The following is a 12,121-nucleotide window of genomic DNA, read 5'->3' as shown; positions in this document are numbered from 1 at the left end:
AGCCATTAAAAAGAATACATTTGAATCAGTTCTAATGAGGTGGATGAAACTGGAGCCTATTATACAGAGTGAAGTAAGCCAGAAGGACAAACACCAATACAGTATACTAACGCATATATATGGAATTTAGAAAGATGGTAACGATAACCCTGTATACGAGACAGCAAAAGAGACACTGATGTATAGAACAGGCTTATGGACTCTGTGGGAGAGGAAGAGGGTGGGAGGATTTGGGAGAATGGCATTGAAACATGTGAAATGTCATGTATGAAACGAGATGCCAGTCCAGGTTCAATGCAAGATGCTGGATGCTTGGGGCTGGTGCACTGGGACAACCCAGAGGGATGGTATGGGGAGGGAGGAGGGAAGAGGGTTCAGGATGGGGAACACATGTATAATTTTTTTTTAATTAAAAAAAGAAAAAAAAAAAAAAGAACACTGGAGTGGGTTGCCATTTCCTTCTCCAATGCATGAAAGTGAAAAGTGAAAGTGAAGTCACTCAGTCAAAAGGTAATTCTATGTCACAAACCTGTATTGCTTAACAAAGAATTACCTAGTGTTCCAACCAAATAGTCTCTTTCTTTACTCTCCATTTCTCAAAATCCTGATACATTTCAGCTTGAATTGTAACTTTCTTATACAGCTTTTGGATTTCCTGGAGTTTTAGCTACCTTTATTATTTCTTGACAAAAAGGACACAGGACACATGTATCTTTATTCCTAACACTGTGATTACTCATTTCAGTCACTTCAGTTCAGTTCAGTCGCTCAGTCGTGTCCGACTTCTTTGCGACCCCATGAATTGCAGCACACCAAGCCTCCCTGTCCATCACCAACTCCCGTAGTTCACCCAGACTCATGTCCATTGCGTCAGTGATGCCATCCAGCCATCTCATCCTCTGTCGTCCCCTTCTCCTCCTGCCCCCAATCCCTCCCAGCATCAGGGTCTTTTCCAGTGAGTCAACTCTTCGCATGAGGTGGCCAAAGTACTGGAGTTTCAGCTTTAGCATCATTCCTTCCAAAGAAATCCCAGGGCTGATCTCCTTCAGAATGGACTGGTTTACTCATTTAGTATTTGGTAAAATATGTTCATTTTCTTATTATAAATATTCTTTTAAAAGTCCTCTGACTTCCTGTTATAATTTACAAAAATTAGTTTCTTTTCACTGCTCTACTGAGTTAGAAGAACTTTTTGAATCCCATATCTTCCTTTTTTTTAGAATTCATTATTTTTTTCTTTTGCTGGAGTGTATTTTCAAGTAACTTTTTCAAAAGGAGTTCACAAACGGTATGGAAAATATTTTCATAGTCCATACACTTTGAGAAGCTTTTCTCCATTCTCCTTCAAGCCAACACAATATTATTTTCTTTCTTCAGTTTGTGTGCCTTTTTCAAGAAGAACCCATAGACAAGATAGAAAGATCCATAGATAAGGCAGAGGCTTATTAATAGGCCCATCTGTAAGTAAAATGTGCCTGTATGAAAAAATAAGTGTTGGCCAAATGTTCTGTTCACTTACTTAAGACCACTAATTTGTCCAGGACTTTGTATTTTTCTGGCTATGAGACTTTTTATCCTCTTCTTATTAACATATAAGGAAAAAAGAAACAGTAAGATAGAAGATAATTCCTTATTCTTTACATCTCATTACAAAAATATACCCAGAAAGAAGAACCAAAAAGTGTACATTACATTTGTGGCAAGAGGCTGTAACAAACTTGTTGCTTTTTAAAAAAAATACCTATATTTTCCCCTAGGGCCCTGGTCTTTTATAAGTGTCATCACTTTTTTGCATAGTTGCTTATCAGTGAAGTGGCTGATTATTCCCACAAGAGAATAGGGACCCGAGCAAATATCCATCACTGAAGCTTCTGCAGTTTGAATGGAAAGCTTTGAAACCCCTGTAAATATGGGCCAACAACTGCCCTCATTCTGGTTTTGCTCTGCTATTCACCTGCTATCTATCTCTTCTTTTTTTGTTTTCATTTAGAGATCTGTTGTTTTACAGTCACTAAGTCGTGTCTGACTCTTTGTGACCCCATGGACTGCAGCACACCAGGCTTTCCTGTCGTTCACCATCTCCCGGAGCTTGTGCAAACTCAGGTCCATTGAGTCAGTGATGCCATCCAACCGTCTCATCCTCTGTCTTCCCCTTCTCCTCTTGTCCTCAATCTTTCCCAGCCTCAGGGTCTTTACCAATGAGTTGACTCTTTGCAGCAGGTGGCCAAGGTATTGGAGTTTCTGTTTTAGCATCAATCCTTCCAATGCATATTCGGGGTTGATTGCCTTTAGGATTGACTGGTTTGATCTTGCTGTCCAAGGGACTCTCAAGAGTCTTCTCCAGCACCACACTTCAAAAGCATCATTCTTCGGTGCTCAGTCTTCTTTATGGTCTAACTTTCACATCCGTACATGACTACTGGAAAAACAACAGCTTTAACTACACAGACCTTTGTCAGTGTAGTTATCTCTGCTTTTTAACACACTGTCTAGATTTGTCATAGCTTTTCTTCTAAGCATCTTTTAATTTTGGAAATCTTATTAATTCCATGAGAACTGCATCCTGTTAGGGAAATTTGTGTTAAGGACTTATTGTGCTTCATAATACAAAGATTCTTCTTGGGTTCCAGAAACATCCATTTTTCAATTAAAAAATGAATGAGTAATGGGGCATTAAAATATTGATTATTACATCTGATCTAATGGTCTTATTATCTAGCAGATATGCTTCTAAGTTAAAGCACTTTTTAAAGTTCCAAATGTCAGATAACATAAATGTTTAACTGTTCATGTACTCAATGCCTCCTTGACTCTCATCTGTTTCAGTAAATATTTACTGAGTATTTATTATGCCTTATGTAATGTGGTTGTCACTAGGGACATAATTATAGCAAGAAAAGATAAATCCTTGCCTTCACATGGTTTACATCCTACTGAGAGGAGATGTGGAGAAGTAAATTAGCAGTTGTTAATTCTATTGCTAACTTACTGAAATTTTAAATGACATTTCATTAATTTTAATTTTATTACCATATCCTTAATCAAACACTTTAAGTCTCCTGATGGATAAATATAAGGAGAATTTAATATGTGATAAAGCAATGGTAATAGAACATTACATAAATGTAATCTAATGAAATAAAATAACTCCAATGATAAATTTATTTTCAAAATAAGCCTCACTAATTTCAAATTTATCATCCTTTTGAACAGAACTCAAGTCTATATTGGTGGAAGACCACACACAGTTTACATGCCTCATGGGGGTGATCCTGGCAAGTATTTTAATTTATTTGATGAGATGCCCCATACTCTTTCAGTAACTCACAATTGAAATTCTTCCCCTTACTTATTCCAGGCATCAAAATTAAAGTACGAGTATTAAATACTGTTCTCATTTCTAAAACATATTCTTGTAACCTCAATAGCTAATCTAAAATGGGTAAAAACCATCATATTGATAGAGAAGACTAAAATTTCCAGTCAGAGTTGGGTATTAATAGCTTTCCCAGTTCCCCCTACTCCCACTCCACAAAAAGAACTCAACAAAAAATTAACTTTGCTTTAAGAAATCCTTGAAGACTTTTCCCAAAACGATTTGCCTTGCTTAGTCGACTGACCCTGTCTCCACTTTTTTTCAGCTTGATTCTTTAAGCCTTCCCCTACTTACAAGGTTCCTCCTTACCCAGAACTCAAATCTTAGCTTCCTTCCACTGAACAGGGACAGCTCTGGGTAGGTTCTCACATGCTTGCACCCATGCCTGGACCCTGGAAAGTGAAAGTGAAAGTCGCTCAGTCATGTCCGAGTCTTTGCGACCCCATCAACTGTCCATGGAATTCTCCAGGCCAGAATACTGTGAGTAGCCTTTCCCTTCTCCAGGGGATCTTCCCCAACCCAAGGATCGAACCCAGGTCTCCTGCATTGCAGGCAGATTCTTTACCAGCTGAGCCACAAGGGAAGCCCAAGAATTCTGGAGTGGGTAGCCTATCCTTTCTCCAGGGGATCTTCATGACCCAGGAATCAAACTAGGGTCTCCCACTTTGCAGGTGGATTCTTTACCAACTGAGCTATCGGGGAAGCCCCTAGATCCTGGAAGCCCAACTAAAGTCAGAACCATAGTACCCTTGTTCACCTGGATGTCTGAACCATAAAATATTGACTGATGAAAGGGTACTGCAAGGTCCTTTATAATTTCCATTAAAAATAATGTCAGGGGATATCCAGGTTATTGTGCTCTTTTGGGCCTCTGGGACATGATACTATATCTGAATGAGAAGCAGGGTAAAATTTGTATGGTTTAAGGATCAACTGTCAAGCATGTATAGACTCCATTGCTAACCCCTAGCTCTTGTTACATAGAAATTGTTTCGATGGTAACAGGATCATGAACTATTTGGAAAAGCTATTTAAGAGAGTAGCATTAAAACATATACATTACCATATGTAAAACAGATAGCCAGTGGAAATGTACTGTATGATGCGGGCAGCTCAAAGCTGGTGCTCTGTGACAACCTGGAGGGGTGGGATGGGGGGTGGGAGGCGGGAAGGAGGTTCAAGAGGGAGGGGATATATGTATGCCTACGGCTGATTCATCTTGATATATGGCAGAAACCAACACAACTTTGTAAAGCAATTATCCTCCGGTTAAAAATAAATTAAAAAAAAAATAAAGCTGTTTAAGGAGAGGAGCTGAAGTGCTGCTTCCTAGGATTGAAATCAAACCAGAGGACTGCAGAGAACGATGTGGCATTTCAACTTGTGTCCATCCACGTTCAATTCCATAGCAACTGGGCCAGGAGAAATGCTTTGAAAAGAGCGCAGGGTTGTATGTGTGTGGCTGAGTTGCTTTGCTGCGCACCTAAAACTATCACATTGTTAATTGGCAGTACTCCAATACAAAATAAAAGGTTGGTATTTTTTTTACCAAAGAGCACAAGGTTGGATATTTATTCATTTTAGGTAGAAGCAGTTATGTATTCACATTTTGAGAACAGTTAGTTACAGGAGATTCATTGTAAGAATATAATGTAATCAAATTCACAAAGCAGCTTTACTTTTACCCAGAAGAAACTTCTCAGGCTTAAGGGACTGCCTGTATTAAAAGGTTGAGTAAAGGAAACAAGACTCTTCAAAAGGAATTCATTGTGCATCCACAGGCTGTCGTCAGAGACAAGTCGTCTTGTGGTCACCACCAGATATTTGGCCTTTTTCTCTTTGACTCACACCCAATTTGATAATACCTTACGTCATTTCAGCCTTAATTATTAAAATAGCAGTTGGGTGGCTCAGCAGTAAATAATCCGCCTGCAATGCAGGAGATGTGGGTTTGATCCCTGGGTCAGTAAAATCCCCTGGAGGAGGAAATGGCAACCCACCCCAGTAATCTTGCCTGGAGAATTCCATGGACAGAAGAGCCTGGTGGACTATAGTCTGCGGGGTCACAAAGAGTTGGACACAACGTTGTGAATAAACAACAATAAAAAAATCTCAGAATAGAAATCATATGATATTCATAAATATTTTATGTTTAGCATTTTTTTTGAAAATTAGGTGAGTCATCATTGACTTTGCCTAGGAAGACTTTGAAAAGGTAAATTGATTGTCTCTTCTTGCAGTATATAATGAATAGATAACTGAAAAGCTGGATTGCCCAGATAGAGAAGAAGGAAGTTTCTTCAATGGTAAGCTTTCAAATTATATTGCATGAATTTTCTGCATGACTTCCCTCCCTTCTATAATGAAGCTTTTCAGAAATGTAATCAGAGTGGTGCAGAAAGTAAATGGAAATAAAATCTGTGAAATGTAAAGTGATTTTCAGTGCCTGAAACATGAACCAGGAAATGGAGCTATAACAGCTCCTAAGTCAGGCTGCCTGAGTTGAAATCTGAGCTCCATTTACTAAGTATGTCATCCTAGACCACTAACTTGGCCTGTCTGTGTCTTAGTTTGCTTATTCATTAATACTCTCTAGTAATCGTGACTAAATTAGTCATTTTGTCTGAAGACAAAATGAGATTTTTATGGGCAAAATTTTTAGAATTTCCCTCATGTTCAGTAAGCCCTTAATAAATGTTCACTGTTTCTAGGGGAGTCACGGAATCTCAGCCCTTGGAGGCAAATAAAGGTCACCCTGCTCAGCTCCTGCTCCACTGCTAGGACCCTCTTGCCCATATCGCTGGCATGCTGGATGGTGAGCAGCTGGGGACTGTCACTTGGATTTAAACAGTTAGTGATGTGGCTTTGTGTGGTGTGTGTGCATATACGCTGTGTGCACACACAGGTGCTTGACTTTGAACAGGATGAACACACAGGCATACTCCTATTGCTACCTCCTACACCCAGCATCCGCGTGCAGGGAAAGGGAGTCCTTACCTAGAGGCGTGCTGCTCCCTGATCCTGTGACTCTGCCATTGTCAGTGCAGGTGAATAAGGAAGGGGGGAAAGAGAATGCAGGGAACCCCCAGAAGCCTGCAGGCCCCCTAGAAGCCAGGATGGTCTCCAGGAGAAAAACTAGAGTTTAAAAGACCGATGACACCTGGATGACCGTCTGTCATCCAAACCATTTTGAAAGTAAAAGTGGTAGTACTAACAAGTATGCTGGGAGGCCAGGTGTAAACCAGGAGTCTCGTGCACAGGTGAGAACGAGCCGCCGTGCTGGTTGGTGCCACTGCCGGGAGGGACATGTGTGTGTCTGTGTGCTGTTGGAGGGGCTGGGTATCTCTACAAACTTTAAAAAAGGAAATCTGACAATATCTGTCAAAACCTTTTTTGAGTTACTCTATGACTTGGTAATTCTGTTATTAGTTAATGGAGATTTTTCCCCTTATGAATCACCAAAATGATACGTATTAGTTGAATCATTTGAAATTTCTAGATTTGTCCATTTGTGACATATTAAACGAGCAATTGCATATAGTTTAATAAAATGATCAGGAGTTGATCTTGGTGTTGTGGGGTCTGAAACTTATGGAATTTGGAGACCTTCCTAAAAATTGTTTTTATATCATCCTTTTCTTAATTTTACAAAAATGTTTGATAACACATATTCCCAGGGTCATGAAAGGCCCAGGGCAACTGAGGGCTCCTAAAGCTTATGCTCTACACACACATATTTTATTAAATGTTTTAAAAAATAGGACACGGTTCTTGTCCAGGCTTGAATAAGAATGGGAACTGACATATACTACATTTAGGGATATAAATTAGTAGAAGAGTTCTAAAAATCAGTTTGCTAATATGAATTAAGAACCTTAATCTTTTTTACTCTTTAAATCCCAATAATGTCACTTTTGGGAATTTATCCTGTGAAAATAATCTGAAATAGTTTCAGTTTTTAACATTTAGCTCTATGATCCATTTGGAATTAGGCATAATATATGCTGTGAGATTCAGTTCAAGTTTTGTCTTTTTCCAAATGGCTGTCCAACACAATTTATTTTAAAAGTCCATCTTTACATCAGTGATGAGATGGAATCTTTTTCATAAATTAAATTTCCATACATATTTGAGTATAGTTTTGTATATCTATTGACTGCCATTGGTTTGTCTGGCTATTCATTCCCTAACACCTTAATTAATTATGCTGCTAAGTCGCTTCAGTTGTGTCCGACTCTGTGCAACCCCATAGACGGCAGCCCACCAGGCTCTGCTGTCCCTGGAATTCTCCAGGCAAGAACACTGGAGTGGGTTGCCATTTCCTTCTCCAACGCATGAAAGTGAAAAGTGAAAGTGAAGTCGCTCAGTCGTGTCCGACTCTTAGCGACCCAATGGACTGCAGCCCACCAGGCTCCTCGGTCCATGGGATTTGCCAGGCAAGAGTACTGGAGTGGGATGCCATTGCCTTCTCCGTAATTAATTATGGAGGATATGTAAATTATTTTAATATCTGGAGATGGTGTTAAGCTTCTTCCCACCTCACATAAGTCTTTTTGTTTCCATTTTTTTCTTAATTTTAAGTTCAAGCGTAATAAAGATGAGTTGTTTATTCTAACTTGCACCAATGCTGGAAATTTCAAAAAGTTAAATATTTGGTATCTGGAAAAGATAATCTTTCCCGAACTTCAGAGGTTCTGCACATAAAGTAGGAGAAGGCAATGGCACCCCACTTCAGCACTCTTGCCTGGAAAATCCCATGGATGGAGGAGCCTGGTAGGCTGCAGTCCATGCGGTCTCCAAGTCGGATACAACTGAGCATCTTCACTTTCACTTTTCACCTTCCTGCATTGGAGAAGGAAATGGCAACCCACTCCAGTGTTCTTGCCTGGAGAATCCCAGGGACGGGGGAGCCTGGTGGGCTGCTGTCTATGGGGTTGCAGTCGGATACAACTGAAGCGACTTAGCAGCTGCAGCACATAAAGTAACTCATAATTTTACAGTTATTTCCTCTTGATTTGTTTCAACTTGGTTGTCCTTTCCTGTCCTGTCTTTCTTCCTCTTCCTCTTTTTCTCTTCTTTTTCTTCTTGCTCTCTTTTCTTTTTCCTCCAACCTTCATTTCTTCCTTTCAGAGCAGACTTAACCAAAGAAAAATTTGATGATATTAGTATATCTTTTAAATTTAGGTCTTCTTATGCTACCTTGCTGTCCAACTTTTGTAGCAGAGCAGTTTGTTTTGAATAAATCGCTATTGCAGAGGGAAAATCTTGTTTCAGAAGAACTTTTACTATGCATTTGACCATATAAACATCATAGAAATACTTTCAAATGCATAATATAAAAGTTACAATTTTTAATGCTTTTTGGTTAGATAGTATGTTAAAAAATAAAACAGTTGAAACATTTAAAAAATAGACATGATATTCCAGCCCCAAAGTATCTTTTATAAGGCAATATTTTGAAGTCTTAAAATAAGGCATTAAAATATACTAGCACAAATTATATAATGACTTTTCAATTCTTGTTTATATCTAACCAGTAAATTTGAAGAAAAGGTAATGAATTCTATTGAGAGGAAAAGAATTGACCCAGGATTGTGAGCAAACAGGACTTTTGAGCAGAGAGGAATAAAGAACTAGAAAGACTGAGATTCAGGGAAGCCTTTGAGTGATGAGAATGGAATGAGAGAAAGAGTATTAGAAGAGGGAGCTATCTTAAATTGGGATATAGGCTCCAAGGCAGAGTTTTTCCTATAAGAATTTATTGGAGAATGCTGTTAGGAATAACTCATGTGCGGGAGAGAGAGAAGGAGACTTGGGCAGGGGGGAAATAGTCTCAGAATCACAATAGAGACCTCAGTCAATTTTACAGAGAGTTCTGGAACCTGGTAGGCCTCTCTAATTGAGACAAAGGGGCCCAAACCTCTGTATCAGCTGTCATTAAATGTGGAATGCTCTTCAAAAGGAGACTTAACTTTGAGCGGGGCAGCTCCCTTTGACTGAGGGCAATTACCAAAGAGAGCCTGGCCACTGGAGGAATGAGTACCCTGTTCTGGAAAGGGAGGTCCAGGCATCTACCACAGCAGCTGTCATTGATTTGGGGGGATATTGAGATTAGCAATGCTGGGAAGATAGGATTTGAAATGTTCTTCTTGTTGTTCAGTCACTAAGTCATGTCCGACTCTTTGCAACCCCATGGACTGCAGCATGCCAGGCTCCTCTGTCCTCCACTATCTTCTGGAGTTTGCTCAAATTCGTGTCCATTGAGCCAGTGATGCTCTCTAACCATCTCATCCTCTGTGGCCTCCTTTCCCTTTTGCCTTCAACCTTTCCCAGTATCATGATCTTTTTCAATGAGTCAGCTTTTCACATCAGGTGGCCAAAGTATTGGAGCTTCAGCATCAGTCCTTCCAATGAAATATTCAGGGTTGATTTCCTTTAGGATTGACTAGTTTGACTTCTTTGCTGTCCAAGGGACTCTCAAGACTTATATTACTCTTTAAAAGCACACTCCTCCATTTCAACTTTTACATTTTCTTTACAACCCAAAGGAATATTAACATTTCTTTCAATGATATCTTTCCATTATTATTATTTTGATTGACCTTATGCAGAGATTGGGCCATATGTGACTATATTTAAATAAATTTTGGAATAGAATTAATTGTGATACCGAGAAGGGAAAAATATGTAAGCAGAAGATGGTAGATTTACTAGGAAAAGAAGGCAATTGAAAAATGGTTGTCTTGAAGAAGTAGAAATAAAAGCAGATCTAATGGGACAGAGAGTGGGGGTGTAGGTTTGTCCCCAGGGATTAAAATGTCGTCTAGAACACTAAGAGATGGGACAATTTAGGAATTAACAAACTTTTTCCATAAAGGGCCAGATAGCAAATACTTTAGGCTTTGGGTGTTTTCTGGTCTACTCAACTTCGCTATCATTCTGCTAAATCAGCCATAGACAATATATAATTGAATGTATGTAACTGTGTTCCAATAACATTTTATTTGCAAAAACACAAGAAGGCCAGGTTTGGTTTGTCAGCCACAGTTCATGGATTTCTGGTTTAGATGATGAAAAAGACGATTGCCTATCTCATTACATTGACTTTGTAACAAATATTTTCAAAGATTCCAAATAAAATAGACAAAAGAAGACACAAAAGGAAAGCCCAAATAGGGTAGCCATTATGTAACTAATAATCCCATCAATTTTGTTACATGGTTAATATTGTATACACAGGCTTTCATTTCATGATTTATTAATGTTTCATCTTTTGTTTTTATATTCTTACTTCTAAATACTGAGTTTTCTGAGATAGAAGCAAAAATTAATCCAGTCAATATATGCTACCCTGATAAATTCAGACAAGTTTTGGCAAACACACCTTGCTGCTGCTGCTGCTGCTAAGTCGCTTCAGTCGTGTCCGACTCTGTGCAACCCCATAGATGGCAGCCCACCAGGCTCCCCGGTCCCTGGGATTCTCCAGGCAAGAACACTGGAGTGGGTTGCCATTTCCTTCTCCAACGCATGAAAGTGAAAAGTGAAAGTGAAGTCGCTCAGTCGTGTCTGACTCTTAGTGACCCCATGGACTGCAGCCTACCAGGCTCCTCCGTCCATGGATTTTCCAGGCAAGAGTACTGGAGTGGGGTGCCATTGCCTTCTCCGAAACACATCTTAAAAAGTAGCTAATCTCATAAGAAATGTAGCAGTAATCCAAAAGTAATAGATTAGACTTCTGAAATATACATGTGATAGGTGTCTTTCCACTTAATTTGTGTGATTCTTGACAAATCTTTTGCCTTCTGTACTTAATTATTCAACTGTCCAATAAAAACACCTTTGATACTTTTCCAGAGTTTTGAAATCTACATGACAAATTTTAAACTCCTTTGAAAAGGATGTTCAATGCCTTTTTGGAATAAGGCAGTATTTTCCACATTCGAGTTGCTGCCTGGCCAAATCCACAAACAGGAATGTTACTGAAGAAAGTCTTCGTTGGATTGTAGGTGAGATGAGATGACCCTAATCATCGCAACTGTACAACCAATAGAAATTTACTCCAAACTTTCACTTATTCTTATAAATTGGGCCCTCAAATAATAAAAAGCGAGAATAAAAAGAGACGCCTTTATGTCACTTCTGTTTTTTTTTTTTTGGTAAACATATGCTGTTGAATTACCTGTCGAGCATGCCAGAGCCTCATAAGCAAATTTGTGACTGAAAATCATGGAGGTAGATTTAACTTTCTGTTTCTACTGGTAGAAGAGAGCCCACAGTTAAAAGGCTGAGGGTGAGTGGCAGACAACAATAGCTTTGTTAACCTGACTCTGTAGATTAGATGATCACTGCCCGAAATGCAAACTTCTGGTTGGCTATAAGAAAATGCCTTTTTTTCATTTCACTCACCAGCCTTCTCTCCTCCATTTAAATGGTAATTATACATTTATAATGCATTGCAAATATGTCCAGTTTTCCTCAGAATCTTCTAGAAGCTCTGGAATCTGGTGCTTTCATAATGAAGGTTACTATAACTCCACTCTTTTGGAGTTATTCTTTGCTTGGGAAGATCTGAGTTCTATTAATTTTCTTCTATTTTCACTTGCCCGTTGTTTCCCCCCAAAACCAGTAGGATATTTCCAATCAAATAGTGAGCGCTGGCAAAAGGGAATAATGATATTCAAGTCATGTAACTTTAAGTAATATCTTCTAAGTATCTTTTGATCAACTTGGAAGTTGCTGCATATT

At 39.0% G+C, this 12,121-nt stretch overlaps 1 long non-coding RNA gene across 1 annotated transcript in view; it reads left to right on the top strand.

Annotated features, from left to right (window-relative positions):
- LOC104988473 overlaps window positions 1-11,495 on the top strand; it is a 33,575-nt gene extending 22,080 nt beyond the window's left edge. The window contains exons 5-7 of the long non-coding RNA XR_825243.1: window positions 3,214-3,275; window positions 5,617-5,682; window positions 11,231-11,495. This is a non-coding gene — a long non-coding RNA (uncharacterized LOC104988473). The remainder of the gene's footprint in view (window positions 1-3,213; window positions 3,276-5,616; window positions 5,683-11,230) is intronic.
- The last annotated feature ends 626 nt before the right edge of the window (window positions 11,496-12,121 follow it).

This window comes from Bison bison, unplaced genomic scaffold, assembly GCF_000754665.1.
Source record: "Bison bison bison isolate TAMUID 2011002044 unplaced genomic scaffold, Bison_UMD1.0 scf7180017864134, whole genome shotgun sequence".
Taxonomy (NCBI): domain Eukaryota; kingdom Metazoa; phylum Chordata; class Mammalia; order Artiodactyla; family Bovidae; genus Bison; species Bison bison.
The sequence above is the reverse complement of the archived record's forward strand: the minus strand, read 5'-3'. Positions and strand labels throughout refer to the sequence as shown.